This window comes from Giraffa tippelskirchi, chromosome 2 (genome assembly GCF_054371585.1).
Source record: "Giraffa tippelskirchi isolate mGirTip1 chromosome 2, T2T-mGirTip1v1.2.pri, whole genome shotgun sequence".
Taxonomy (NCBI): domain Eukaryota; kingdom Metazoa; phylum Chordata; class Mammalia; order Artiodactyla; family Giraffidae; genus Giraffa; species Giraffa tippelskirchi.
In genome coordinates this window covers 139,086,309-139,102,081 of record NC_137276.1, presented here as the reverse complement: position 1 = coordinate 139,102,081, position 15,773 = coordinate 139,086,309, and the positions used below count along the sequence as shown (strand labels likewise).

The 15,773-nt window shown below is 39.5% G+C and overlaps 1 protein-coding gene and 1 non-coding gene across 13 annotated transcripts in view; one reads left to right on the top strand and one right to left on the bottom strand.

Annotated features, from left to right (window-relative positions):
• The window catches only part of GPR160 (G protein-coupled receptor 160), a 61,074-nt gene that overhangs the window by 11,169 nt on the left and 34,132 nt on the right, over window positions 1-15,773 (bottom strand). For 2 of the 12 annotated variants that reach the window (XM_081570862.1, XM_081570863.1), the window contains one exon: window positions 1,355-1,541. The exons of the other annotated variants lie outside the window; for them this stretch is intronic. The gene's annotated coding sequence lies outside the window, so the exon portion shown is untranslated. The remainder of the gene's footprint in view (window positions 1-1,354; window positions 1,542-15,773) is intronic. 12 annotated transcript variants of the gene reach the window in all.
• Window positions 36-161, top strand: LOC145540062 (small nucleolar RNA SNORA40). The gene has a single exon (XR_014078188.1). It is a non-coding gene; the product is annotated as a small nucleolar RNA SNORA40 (small nucleolar RNA).

The window sequence follows — 15,773 nt, the reverse complement described above, 5'->3', positions numbered from 1 at the left end:
GCACAGTATTCTGAATATTTTAAACACTCAGAAATAGCACTTGTGTATGCTTTTGTATCATTTGTGGACAAAAACTTATAGACAGGTCAAAAATAAATCCTCTTTTGCAACTCAGAACTCACTGTTCAGCATCAATTTTGACACAGATAAGAAGGAACATGATACCTAAAACAGATTCAAGTAATGTGGGTACTGATACACACAAAGGTTGCTTCCAGCATTATAGAATTGATAATTTAAAAGCATAAACTATGAGGGAAATGATTATATTGATTTAGTACTCTAATTTTAGTGTTGACATGAAACAAGGATGGCTTGTTTTTTAAGACTTCTCATCTTGAGAACACAATGTCTGTACTTCAAAAGGTACTGGCATAGCCCAGTGATCTGTTCTAGGATGTGATAGCTTAGGAGTGAATATGATTTCAACTTTATGCATGTTTAGAGGGTGTGCAAAATTAAGAACCAATCAGATCTGTTTCCTCTGACCCTAAACATGGTCCTAAGATAAACTGCTTGAGAAAATTGGATCCCAAAGGTTATAGGTGGGGCATTTTTGAAGTGTGTCCATATCCCACTGGAGATCAAAGAAGGTGACCTCAAAGAATTCTGGACTGACAACTGTGGACTGAGCAAAAGTTCTTTTTAAAAGGGCTATCTTGAAGATTATGACTCAAACACTGGAGGAACTATGGTGACTGGCAGTGGAAGGAATCAGAATATGTTAAATTCCTCAAAAATGTATTGACAAATAATTTTGTCTGTGTCACATATAATTTTAAAAAAGCCCTTTACACTTATAAATAAAGACATTGCAGAAAGAAATAAAAGAAGATCCAAATCAATGAAGACATTTATGATGGATTGTAAGACTCAGCCAAGTTTTTTGTAGAAACTGGCAAGCTGATTCTACAACTTCTATGGAAATGTAAAGGACCCAACAGAGCCAAAATAATTTTTAAGAACAAAGTTGGTGAACTTACATTACCTGATTTTAAGAACTGTTATAAAGGTACAGAAATAAAGAGGGAGTATTAGCATAAGGGGGAGAAGGAAATGGCAACCCACTCGAGTATTCTTGCCTGGAGAATCCCGTGGACAGAGGAGCCTGGTGGGCTGCCGTCTATGGGGTGGCACAGAATCAGACACGACTGAAGCGACTTAGCATGCACGCATGCACTGGAGAAGGAAATGGCAACCCACTCCAGTATTCTCGCCTGGAGAACCCCAGGGACAGAGGAGCCTGGTGGGCTGCCATCTATGGGGTCGCACAGAGTCGGACACGACTGAAGCGACTTAGCAGCAGCAGCATTAGCATAAGAATGGGATTCCCAGTGGTAAAGAATCTGCCTACCAATGCAGGAGACACAAGAGACACAGGTTCCATTCCTGGGTTGGGAAGATCCCTTGGCACAGGAAATGTCAACCCACTCCAGTATTCTTTCCTGGAAAATTCCATAAACAGAGGAGCCTGGAGGGCTACAGTCCATGGGGTCACACTGAGTTGGCCACAGCTGAGCAGCATTTCCGTAAGGATAGTCCTATAAATCAATAGAACAGAAGAGAATCCAGTAGACTCACATAATTATGGTCAGTTGATTCTTAACAAAAGGACAAGTTAATTAAGAAGGGGAAGGATAGTATTTTCTAAAAATGGTGCTGGAAAATGGATATTCATATGGGAAAAATTAACCTTAATTCTTACCTCACACCATACACAAAAATAAACTCCAAATGGATTATAAGACTAAATGTAAAAGTGAAGCTGGAATTTGTAGAAGAAAACAGAAGATCTTTGTGATCTGAGTAGGTGTGTTAGTTTCCAAGGGCTGCCATAAAAAATTACCACTAGGTAGTCAAAACAACAGAAATTAATTTTCTCACAGTTCTGGGGGCCAGAAATCTGAAATCAAGGTCTCAGCACAGCTGTGCTTCCTTAAGGCTCTAGAGGAGCATCCTTGCCTCTTCCAGTTTCTGGAGACTCATGGCAGTCCTTGGCTTGTGCCAGCATAACTGTCTCTGCCTCCATCTTTACACAGACTTCTCTCCCCTGTGTTGTCTCTGTGTGTCCCCTCCTCTTCTTGTAAGAACCCTGGTCACTGCATTCAGGGCCCTCCCTATTGTGGTATGACCTTACCTTCATTACACCTGCAAAAACCTATTTCCAAGTAAAGTTGCATTTCAGATAGACAAGAATTTGGGGGGGGGGGGACCCAAAGCTAGTGGAGATGATGGAATTCCAGCTGAGCTATTTCAAATCCTAAAAGATGATTCTGCTAAGTATTCCACTCAATACGCCAGCAAATTTGGAAAACTCAGCAGTGGCCACAGGACTGGAAAAGGTCAGGTTTCATTCCAATTCCAAAGAAGGGCAATGCCAAAGAATGTTCAAAGTACCATACAATGGCGCTCATTTCACATGCTAGTAAGGTAACGCTCAAAATCCTTCAAGCTAGGCTTCAACAATATGTGAACCAAGAACTTCCAGATGTTCAAGCTGGATTTAGAAAAGGCAGAGAAATCAGAGATCAAATTGCCAACATCTGCTGGATCATAGAAGCAAGAGAATTCCAGAAAAATATCTACTTCTGCTTCACTGACTACACTAAAGCCTTTGACTGTGTAGATCACAACAAACTGTGGAAAATTCCTAGAGATGGGAATATCAGATCACCTTACCTGTCTCCTGTGAAACCTGTATGCAGGTCAAGAAGCAACAGTTAGAATTGGACATGGAACAATGGACTGGTTCCGAATTGGGAAAGGAGTACGTCAAGGCTGTATATTGTCCCCCTGCTTATTTAACTTACATGCAGAGTACATCATGAGAAACGCTGGGCTGGATGAATGACAAGCTGGAATCAAGATTGCGGAGAGAAATACCAACACTCAGATATGATGATATCACTCTAATGGCAGAAAGCAAAGAGGAACTAAAGAGCCTCTTGAAGAGGGTGAAAGAGGAGAGTGAAAAAGCTGGCTTAAAACTCAACATTCAAAAAACTAAGATCATAGCATCTGGTCCCATCACTTCATGGCAAATAGATGGGGGAAAAGTGGAAACAGTGACAGGTTTTATTTTCTTGGACTCCAAAATCACTGTGGATGGTGACTGCAGTCATGAAATTAAAAGACTCTTGCTCCTTAGAAGAAAAGCTATGACAAACCTAGACAGCGTATTAAGTAGCAGAGACATCACTTTGCTGACAAATGTCCTGAACAGTCAAAGCTATGGTTTTTCCAGGAGTCATGGATGGATGTGAGCACTGGACCATGAAGAAGGCGGAGCACTGAAGAAGTGATGCTTTTGAACTGTGGTGTTGGAGATGACTCTTGGGAGGTCCCTTGGACAGCAAGGAGATCAAACTAGTCAATCCTAAAGCAAATCAACCCTGAATATTCATTGGAAGGTCTCATGCTGAAGCTCCAATACTTTGGCCACCTGATGTGAAGAGCTGACTCACTGGAAAAGACTCTGATACTGGGAAAGACTGAAGGCAGGAGAAGGGGACGACAGAGGATGAGATGGTTGGAGGGCATCACTGACTCAATGGACATGAGTTTGAGCCAACTCCAGGAGATAGAGAAGGACAGGGAAGCCTAGTATACTGCAGTTTATAGGGTCGCAAAGAGCTGGACACGACTTAGTGACTGAAAAACAGCTGGACATCCACTATAGCAGCCATAGCTTTCTCAGCATGTGCACGTGTGCTCATGCACACACAGAGCCTGATGGGTTGATAAACTGGACTCAATTAAAAAGCAAATATTTACCTTTCTTTAAAAGCATAATTAAGAAAAACAAAAGCTACAGACTTTACAGTGAGAAAATATTCAGAGTATCTTATCAATGACTTGCACCCAGAATAAGAACAGACTCTTTTAACGCTAAGATAATTAGCTTTTCAAAAAATGGGCGGAAGATCTGAACAGATGTGTTCAGGAAACGAAGACCACAATGAGATACTGTTGTATACCCACTAGAAGAGCTAAAATTTAAAGACTGACAATACCTGAGTTGACAAGGATGTAGAACAACCTGAAAGTGCTTTAATAGTTTGCAGATTTCTTAACAACGTTAACATTTGCTGCTGCTGCTGCTAAGTCGTTTCAGTCGTGTCTGACTCTGTGCGACCCCATAGACGGCAGCCCACCAGGCTCCCCCATCTCTGGGATTCTCCAGGCAAGAACACTGGAGTGGGTTGCCATTTCCTTCTCCAATGTATGAAACTGAAAAATGAAAGTAAGTCGCTCAGTCATGTCCGACTCTTCGCAACCCCATGGACTGTAGCCTACCAGGCCCCTCCATCCATGGGATTTTCCAGGCAAGAGTACTGGAGTGGGTTGCCATTTCCTTCTCCAATGCATGAAAGTGAAAAGTGAAAGGGAAGTCACTCAGTCGTGTCCGACTCCTAGTGACCCCATGGACTGCAGCCTACCAGGCTCCTCCATCCATTGGATTTTCCAGGCAAGAATACTGGAGTGGGTTGCCATTGCCTTCTCCGGTTAACATTTGATTACCATTTTATCCAATAATCCTCCTCCTAGGTATTTACACAAGAAAAATGAAGACGTATGTCCACAAAGAGATACCTGGACACAAACGTGTGTGGCAGCTTGATTCATCATGGCTCCAAAACCCACACCACACGTCCACCAACAGGAGAATGGATAAATAAGCTGTGTGTTAAGTTGCTTCAGTGATGTCTGACTCTTTGCAACCCTATGGACCATAGCCCATCAGGCTCCTCTGTCCACAGGATTCTCCAGGCAAGACTCAGGAATCAAACCCGAGTCTTTTTTGTCTCCTGCGTCAGCAGGTGGATTCTTCACCACTAACACCACCTAAACAGTAGTATATCCATAGAATATACTTTTTATGGATAGAAAGTAGAATAGTCGTAGGATAGATAGGCAGTAGAATACTTTACAGCAATAAAAAGGAATAAAGTACTGATACATGCTACACAGGGATAAATTGAAAAAACATGCTGAAAGAAAACATCCTAACACAAAATAGTACAGACCGTATAATTCCAATTATATGGAATTACAGAACAGCAACACTAATCTATACGGCCAGACAGACCATCAGTAGAAACCTAGGGCCAGGCTGGGGCAGAGGGACCAGGGAACTTTTTTGTAGAGATGAAAATGTAATTTATTTGGATTGGGGTGATGGTTCAACAAGTTGATATACATCTTTCAAAATTCAAACTGAACATGGAAATGGGTATATTTTGTTTATTTATTTTTAACACTTTCATCTTACAATATTAAATTTAAAAGTAAAAATCTAGAATTAATTTCAATATTCAGCAATAGGAAATTGGCTATATAAATTATGATACAACCTCCAATGAAGCTATTTCTTTCCTTTCCAAGAAAACAGGAACAGGAACATAAGCATCACCTTGGAGCTTGCTATGGTCTTCATAGGTGGCTCAATTGAACAGAATCTGCCCGCCAAGCAGGAGATTTGGGTTCGATCCCTGGGTCGGGAAGATCCCTTGGAGAAGAAAATGGCAACTCACTCCAGTATTCTTGTCTGGGAAATCCCATGGACAGAGGAGCCTGGCGGGCTACAGTCCATGGGGTTGCAAAGAGTCAGACACAACTTAGCAACTAAACATCAGCAGCAAGGAGCTTATTATAAATACAGAATCTCAGGCTCCAACTTGGAGCTGTTGAATCAATCAGCATTTTTAATAAAATCTTCAGATGAGTCATGTATACTGACAATAGACTGAAGAATGCCAGCAACAGAGAAAGCACAGCGGCAATCTAATTTATACCTCAGGGCCCCCAGAAGGCTTAGGAATTGTTGGCCCAGGTAGCTTTGAAAAGGGATGCAAAGATGGGGCTAAAAACAAGAGGATTATCTGCAAATGAAATAAACAGATCTGAGATTCCTTCCCCAACTCAGTGCAACAGGCAATAGTCTCTCCCTAACTGTGGAGTAAGAATGGAGGTGTTCTCGGGCACGCGGAACACAGAGTCTCTAGACTATGCAAGGGTTGAAGATGAAGGGCTACCAGGCTGAAAACAGACTCTGAGTAAAACTATGCACATTAAAAGTTGAGACCTCCCCAGCCTTCTTTTCCCCACTTAGATTGCAAGAATACCATTTTCACAAAACATAAAGATCCAAACATCCTTCTCTAGGGATCAATCCAGGAAGAAATAGTAAAGACACTGACACTGATTCTGCCCTAAGGAAACCTCCCAGATCATGTTCTACTTATAAGTATGACCAGACAGCCACAGATCCTCAGACATTCGAAGAAAATCTCTACAATGAAAAGTCAAACCCACCAGCAGAAAAAAAGACAACTTGTACAAAAGAGACACAGTGCTAGAAGAAAACATTAATTAAAAACTCACTGTTTTCAGGGAGAAGGTACTGCATTCATGAAACAAAAAGAGGAAGCTATTTCTAACAACCACCACAGAAAAGAAATCACTCCTGGAAGATAAAAGTCTGACGGCAGAAATGATAAGCTGAACCATAGAGTTAGAAAATAAAGTTCATGAAATTTCCCAGAATATGTAGAACAAAAAGTTGAAGGTTAAGAAAACAGAAAACCAATCCAGCAGGTGGGAAATCTGAATAGGAGTCACAGAAAGAGAATAAACTGAAAAGATGGGAATCAAGGAAGAAAAGGGTGTACCATTTTCTAGAACCGAAAGTTTTTCAAGACTGAAAACCTTCCACCTTGATGGAAGAAAATAGACCTGTGCTGAGATACATCAGAAATTTTGAAACAGTGATAACAGAAGAGAAGAGATAACCAGTTTCCCAAGAGAAAACAAATTTTATACAAAGAATTAAGGGATAGAATGGATCCCTTGAAAACAGGCAAACTAAGGGAAAAAATACAGGATTTATGCTGCCTTATATAAGGCATACCACTGGGTAACCAAGTAGTAGATGAGGGGAAGCAGCTCTTTAGAGTGCTCCAACTTATAAGTGAAAAATAAGCTGTAGATGTGAAATTCCACCCATGAATTAACAGATGCTGGCATTAAGCATCTATGGCTGTGACTGTCACAGCAGGAGAGGAACCAAACATTCTGTGCCTTCTACAGGCTGAACCTGAGTCTGTCAAATCTCTGGATCCAGCTGCCAATTTGCAAGAAATGCAAAGGACACAAAACTGGAAACAATCCAGATTTCGATCAGTGAGTGAATGGATAAACAAGAGTGGGAGACCCATGCAGTGGATCACTACTGAGCAATAGAAAGGAGGAGCTATCAATACATGCAACAATACAGGTGAGTCTCAAAATAACTATGCTGAGTGGGAGAGGCCAGGCAAAAACCAGAATGCATGCTGCATGATTCCATTTGCATAAAATCTCAGCAAACACAAACTCACCTAGAATGACAGAAAGCAGATATTAGTTGCTGAGGAGATAGGAGGGGGAGAAGGGAGAAATTACAGAGGGCCACAGGGAACTTTTGGGGTAATAAATATGTTTACTCTCCTGATGCTGGTGGTGTCTCATGGGTATAGATATATGGCAAAAGGTATCAAACCGTACACATTAGATATGTGCAGTTATTGTATGTCAGTTATACTTCAATAAAGCTGTTTTAAACAAGGCAATGAACACAGAGGGACTACTGAGCTACATGATGAGTGTGCAATCAGTGAAAGTCATAGTGGAAAACTCTAAAGGTCAAGTGGTCCAGTTCTTCATAGAAGGAATGGAGACATGATCTATACATTAAAACAGAGACGTGAAAGACCTCTCAAATACTTTTCAAAGAAAGTGTTAAGACTAAAGTCTCCAGGGACAAACACTTGGGTAATAAAACTACTTTTTAGAAATGCAAGAAAGCCTACCTAAATGTAAAAAAGAATGAAGGAATGGCATTTGCAACAACATGGATGGACATAGAGGTTATCATACTAAGTGAAGTAAGTTAGAAAGAGAAAAATATCATATGATATCACATATGTGACGTCTAAAATATGACACACATGAATTTATCCATGAAATGGAAACAGACTCACAGACAAACAGAACAGACTTCTGTTTGCCAAGGGGGAGGGGAGGTGGGGAAGGGATGGAGTGGGAGTTTGGAATTAGCAAAGGATGGATAAACAAGGCCTAGGATCAGGCTCTTCAACAACCAGAAGCCAGAAATACCTTTAATGGATTGCTAAATTTAACCAAATAATAACAACATTTTCTGACATAAAAACTATAGGAAAAATCAAAAGAAAACAACTTGGAAAAAAAATTATAAAATATAATCTCTTACAAATCAACCAGAGAAAAGATCATAAGTCCAACAGTGAAAACAGTAAAAAGAGCAAAGGACTGGAAGAGACAATTCACAAAAAGGGAAAATGAACTATTACATATATGAAAAGGTATCAACATCACTCATACAGAAAACCAGAAATTTAAACTATCCTATTTCTTAAAAAGATATGCACCCTCCCAAATTTGTCAGTAGTGTATATCTGTGAGACTGTAGGAGTATAACTGAAAAAACTCCTTTGAAAAGCAATTTGAAAATATCTATCAAAGTTGCAAACATATGTGTACGTCCTTTGAGCGAACAATTCCACTCCTAAGGATATATCCTACAGATTCACTTTCATGCATGAAAAAATGTCTACAAGATTATTCATGGAAGCACTGTTTATTATAACAAAGGAATGGAAATAATCTAAATATCCATCAACAAGGAAACAGTTAAATAAATTCATCCAATGCAATACTATGCAGTTATTTTTTAAAAAGAAACTCTCCAGATACTGACATGGACATGTCTCTGAGACACATTATTAAGGAAAAAAATCAAGATATAGAACAGTGCACAGAACACACCACCATTTGTGTAAAAGCAGTAAGAAAAAAAACAAAACACATAGTTCCACACATGCATAAAGAAATCCTGGAAAGACACTTAAGAAGTCAAAAAACAATGACAACATGGGCAGGAACTTGTCAGATGGCGTCATGATGGGATGGAGACTTTAATACACTTCCCCTACTAGTAAAACTCTCCTAACCAAGGATCATACGAGACTACTATGAACAACTATATGCCAATAAAATGGACAACTTGGAAGATATGGACAAATTCTTAGAAAAGTATAACCTTCCAAAACTGAACCAGGAAGAAACAGAAAATATGAATAGATCAATCACAAGCACAGAAATTGAAACTGTAATAAAAAATCTTCCAACAAGCAAAAAGCCCAGGGCCAAATGGCTTCACAGGCAAATTCCACCAAAAGTTTAGAGAAGAGCTAACACCTGTCCTGCTCAACTCTTCCATAAAATTGCAGCGGAAGGAAAACTCCCAAACCCATCTATGAGGCCACCATCACCCTGATACCAAAAAACAGACAAAGATGCCACAAAAAAAGAAAATTATAGGCCAACATCACTGATGAACATAGATGCAAAAATCCTCAACGAAATTATAGCAAACAGAACCCGACAATACATTAAAAAGATCATACATCATGATCAAGTAGTTTTTATTCCAGGGACGTAAGGATTCTCCAATATATGCAAATCAATCAATGTGATACAAATTGAAAAATAAAAACCATACGATCATCTCAATAGATGCAGAGAAAGCCTTTGACAAAATTCAACACCCATTTATGGTAAAAAAAACTCTCCAGAAATAGACACAGAAGCAACATATCTCACATAATAAAGGCCATATATGACAAACCCAAAGCAAACATTATCCTCAGTGGTGAAAAACCGAAAGAATTTCTTCTAAAATCAGGAACAATACAAGGGTGCCCACTCTCGCCACTATTATTCAACATAATTTCGGAAGTCCTAGCCACAGCAATCAGAGGAGAAAAAGAAATTAAAGGAATCCAGATTGGAAAAGAAGAAGTAAAACTCTCACAGTTTGCAGATGACTTGATTCTCTATATAGAAAACCCTAAAGATGACACCAGAAAATCACTAAAGTATGAATGAATACAGTAAATACAGTATTGTAAATACAATGAATACAGTATAGTCACAAGATATTAAATTAATACACAAATCCATTGCATTCCTACACACTAACAATGAAAAATCAAAAAGAGAAAAAAAAAAAGAAAAATCAAAAAGAGAAATTAAGGAAACAATCCCATTCACCATGGCAACAAGAGGAATAAAATATTTAGAAATTTACCTAAAGAGACAAAAGGCCTACACGCAGAAAGCTATAAGACGCTGATGAAAGACATCAGACAATGCAAACAGATGAAGAGATATACTATATTCCTGGACTGGAAGAATCAACATAGTGAAAATGACTTATAACCAAAGCAATCTACAAATTCAATGCAATCCCTATTAAACTACCTACAATATTTTTTCACAAAACTAGAACAAATAATTTCATAATTTGTATGGAAACACAAAAGACCACAAAAAGCCAAAGTAATCTTGAGAAAGAAGGATGGAACTGGAGGAATCAACCTTCTTGACTTCAGATTAAACTACAAAGCCACAGTCATGAAGACAGTACAGTACTGGCACAAAAACAGAAATACAGACCAATGGAACAAGACAGAAAGTCCGAAGATAAATCCACGCACCCATGGACACCTTGTCTTTGACAAAGGAGGCAAAAATTTACAATAGAGAAAAGACAGTCTCTTCAACAAGTGGTGCTAGGAAAAATGGACAGCTACATGAAAAAGAATGAAGTTAGAACACTTCTTAACACCATACACAAAAATAAACTCAAAATGGATTAAAGACCTAAATGTAAGACCTGAAACTCTTAGAGGAAAATACGGGCAGAACACTCTCTGATATAAATCACAGCAAGAGCCTCTATGATCTACCTCCTAGAGTAATGGAAATAAAAACAAAAACAAATGGGACCTACTTAAAAGCTTTAAGTGAAGGAAAACAAAGAAGGAAACTATTAGCAAGGTGAAATGAAAACCCTCAGAATGGGAGAAAATAAAAGCAAATGAAACAACTGACAAAGAATTAATCTCCAAAATATACAAGCAGCTCATGTAGCTCAATACCAGAAAAACAAACAACCCAATCAAAAAGTGGGCAAAAGACCTAAACAGACATCTCTCCAAAGAAGACATGCAGATGGCTAACAAACACATGAAAAGATGCTCAACATCACTCATTACTAGAGAAATGCAAATCAAAACTACAATGAAGTATCATCTCATACTGATCAAAATGGCCATCATCAAAAAGTCTACAAACAAAAAATGCTGGAGAGGTGTGGAGAAAAGGGAACCCTCTTACACTGTTGGTGGGAATGCAAACTGATAAATCCACTATGGAAAACAGTATAGAGATTCCTTTAAAAATTAGGAATAAAACTACCATGTGACCCAGCAATCCCACTACTGGGCATATACCCTGAGGAATTCGTAACTGAAAAAGATACATGTACCCCAATGTTCACTGCAGCACTATTAACAATAGCTAGGACATGGAAGCAACCTAGATGTCCACTGACAGATGAATGGATAAAGAAGCTGCAGTACATACACACGATGGAATATTACTCAGCTTATAAAAAGGAACACATGTAAGTCAGTTCTAATAAGGTGGATAAACCTAGAGTCTATTATACAGAGTGAAGAAATCAGAAAGAGAAAGACAAATATCATATATTAACGCATATATATGGAATCTAGACAGACAGTACTGACGATCCTACGTGCAGGGCAGCAAAGGAGACACAGACATAAAGAACAGACTTTTGGACACAGTGTGGGTAGGAGAGGGTGGGATGATTTGAGAGAATAGCATGGAAACAGACATTACCATATGTAAAATAGATAGCTAGTGGGAATCTGCTGTGTGACACAGGGAACCCAAAGCTGCTGCTTTGCGAAGGGCGGGAGCGGGAGGGAGGAGGAGGATACAAGAGGGAGGGATATATGTATGCCTACGGCCTATTCAGGTTGATGAATGGCAAAAACCATCACAATATTGTAAAGTAATTATCCCACAATTAAAAATAAATATAAGAAATTCTAACCATGTGACTGTATTCATTATTCAAAAAGAATATACTGAATAAGGAAAACACTAAAGCCGTCTACAATTCTTAAGTCTTTAATGGAAAAAATAAATTTCCCCACCAAGTTAAGTCAACTAACTTAAATAAAATCAATTAAGTGTAAATAGTAAAACAAAGTTATTTTTAGAAACATCAAGCCTCAAAAATGTCTGTATCACACAAAGTTCTTAGGAAGAAGACAGAAGGCACACTTCCATCAAACCAAGGGAATCAACTAGGAAAGAGAAAGACATGGGATCCAGAAAACACGGGATTCATAGCAAAGAGGAAGGGTCCCTAGGAGGGAGATTAGATACAACAGGTGTAAAGCACACAATCTAAAACAGAATAGAGCATGTGGCTATGGGAGAAATTTCTACAAGATGACAATTCCAAATACCTCAGAGTGTACTTAAAGAGATTTATAGAGTAAGGAAGGGTTTGCAGTTGAACTTGTAAATACAAAGAAACAAAGAACAAAAAAAGATCACTCGAAGGAAAACAAAAAGGTTGTTCAGGAAAGAACATGTTATACATGTTATACTGGTTAGCTGTGGGTAGCTTTTGCAGTCCTTTTAACTTTAACATTATGAATGAGGACTGATCTAACCCCAATTGTAACAGTTACACTGAGAGCATGGGACCGGGAAAGCGTTCATGGGTACCGTGATGGCGTAGTGGGGCTTGCCAGAAAAGGCAGAATAGGCCTAAATAATCATCTTCCCTTTAGAAAGTCAACAGGTGAGGCTTCAACTGAAAACTGTGGTATAAGCATGTTACCAGAGGTATCGACGTAGATACTATCAGCTAAAGGGATTGAGGTCACCTACTGGGAGCAGGCAGAGAAATGGCTTTTCCCCCTCCCTTGTGACCCAACTAGACAATCCTATGAATAATGTATTTTTTGTTACTTGGGTAAATATTAAAATTGTATTATAAAAATGAGAATAGGAGTTTCCTGGTGACCTAATGGTTAGGATTTGCACATTCACTGTGGAGGTGCAGGTTTGATCCCTGGTTGGGGAACTATTCTGCATGCCACTCAGTGCAGCCAAAATACAAAAATAATAATAAAATAAATAAAATGAAAATGAAGGGATTTTATTTTAAAAGACAATACTGTATTTCATCTACTTTAGGGCACACTGTTCCCCAACACTTTTTATAGCTCTAAGGCAAGATGCTGACGGCATGTTACAAGCACTGTTAGGCAGCTGTGGCCCATCACTGCCCATGCAAGAGTGAACTTAGGAGTTATTCCTGGCGGCATGACTAGGTGAATACAATCACTCAATGTTTTGATCAACTACCATTTAAAGACCATTTGAGAAGTCCTGGTGGCTGTTTGACACCTTCTCTGTTGACACTTTCTGTCAGATCAGGGAACATCAGAATTTGCAGCTTGGAAGAAAATTCCAGACATAATAATGGAGCATTAACCAGCTATTAGCAATAAGGAGTTCATGATCTGAGCCACAGTCTGCTCCCGGTCTTGTTTTTGCTGACTGTATACAGCTTCTCCATCTTTGGCTGCGAAGAATATAATCAATCTGATTTTGGTGTTGACCATCTGGGAATGTTCATGTGTAGAGTTTCCTCTCGTGTTGTTGGAAGAGGGTGTTTGCTCTGACCAGTGCGTTCTCTTGGCAAAACTCTATTAGCCTTTGCCCTGCTTCATTCTGTACTCCAAGGCCAAATTTGCCTGTTACTCCAGGTGTTTCTTGACTTCCTACTTTTGCATTCCAGTCCCCTATAATGAAAAGGATGTCTTTTTTGGGTGTTAGTTCTAAAAGGTTTTGTAGGTCTTCATAGAACCGTTCAACTTCAGCTTCTTCAGTGTTACTGGTTGGGGCATAGGCTTGGATTACTGTGATAGTGAATGGTTTGCCTTGGAATTGAACAGAGATCATTCCGTCGTTTTTGAGATTGCATCCAAGTACGGCATTACGGACTCTTTTGGTGACCAGGATGGCTATTCCATTTCTTCTAAAGGATTCCTGGCCACAGTAGTAGACATAATGGTCATCTGAGTTAAATTCACCCATTTCAGTCCATTTTAGTTCGCTGATGCCTAGAATGTCAACATTCACTCTTGCCATCTCCTGTTTGACCACTTCCAATTTCCCTTGATTCACGGACCTAACATTCCAGGCTCCTATGCAATATTGCTCTTTACAGCATCAGGCCTTGCTTCTATCACCAGTCACATCCACAACTGGGAAAAACACTAGACCATTCAGGTATGACCTAAATCAAATCCCTTATGATTATACAGTGGAAGTGAGAAATATATTTAAGGCACTAGATCTGATAGACAGAGTGCCTGATGAACTATGGATGGAAGTTCGTGACATCGTACAGGAGACAGGGATCAAGACCATCCGCATGGAAAAGAAATGCAAAAAAGCAAAATGGCTGTCTGAGGAGGCATTACAAACTGCTGTGAAGAGAAGAGAAGCAAAAAGCAAAAGAGAAAAGGAAAGATATTCCCATTTGAATGCAGAGTTCCAAAGAATAGCAAGGAGAGATAAGAAAGCCTTCCTCAGCGATCAATGCAAAGAAATAGAGGAAAAAAACAGAATGGGAAAGACTAGAGATCCTTTCAAGCAAATTAGAGATACCAAGGGAACGTTTCATGCAAAGATGGGGTCGATAAAGGACAGAAATGGTATGGACCTAACAAAAGCAGAAGATATTAAGAAGAGGTGGCAAGAATACATAGAAGAACTGTACAAATAAGATCTTCACGACCCAGCTAATCACGATGGTGTGATCACTCACATAGAGCCAGACATCCTGGAACGTGAAGTCAAGTGGGCTTTAGAAAGCATCACTATGAACAAAGCTAGTGGAGGTGATGGAATTCCAGTTGACTTATTTCAAATTCTCAAAGATGACGCTGTGAAAGTGCTGCACTCAATATGCCAGCAAATCTGGAAAACTCAGCAGTGGCCACAGGACTGGCAAAGGTCAGTTTTCATCCCAATCCCAAAGAAAGGCAATGCCAAAGAATGCTCAAACTACCACACAATTGTACTCATCTCACACGCTAGTAATGTTCAAAATTCTCCAAGCCAGGGTTCAGCAATACATGAACCGTGAACTTCCAGATGTTCAAGCTGGTTTTAGAAAAGGCAGAGGAACCAGAGATCAAATTGCCAATATCCACTGGATCATCGAAAAAGCAAGAGAGTGCCAGAAAAACATCTATTTCTGCTTTATTGACTACGCCAAGGTCTTTGGCTGTGTGGATCACAACAAACTGTGGAAAATTCTGAAAGAGACGGGAATGCCAGATCACCTGACCTGCCTCTTGAGAAACCTGTATGCAGGTCAGGAAGCAACAGTTAGAACTGGACATGGAACAACAGACTGGTTCCAAATAGGAAAAGGAGTACGTCAAGGCTGTATACTGTCACCCTGCTTATTTAACTTATATGCAGAGTACATCATGAGAAACGCTGTGCTGGAAGAAACACAAGCTGGAATCAAGATTGCTGGGAGAAATATCAATAACCTCAGATATGCAGATGACACCACCCTTATGGCAGAAAGTGAAGAGGAACTAAAAAGCCTCTTGATGAAAGTGAAAGAGGAGAATGAAAAAGTTGGCTTAAAGCTCAACGTTCAGAAAACTAAGATCATGGCAACCGGTCCCATCACTTCATGGGAAATGGATGGGGACACAGTGGAAACAGTGGCAGACTTTAGTTTTGGGGGCTCCAAAATCACTGCAGATAGTGAT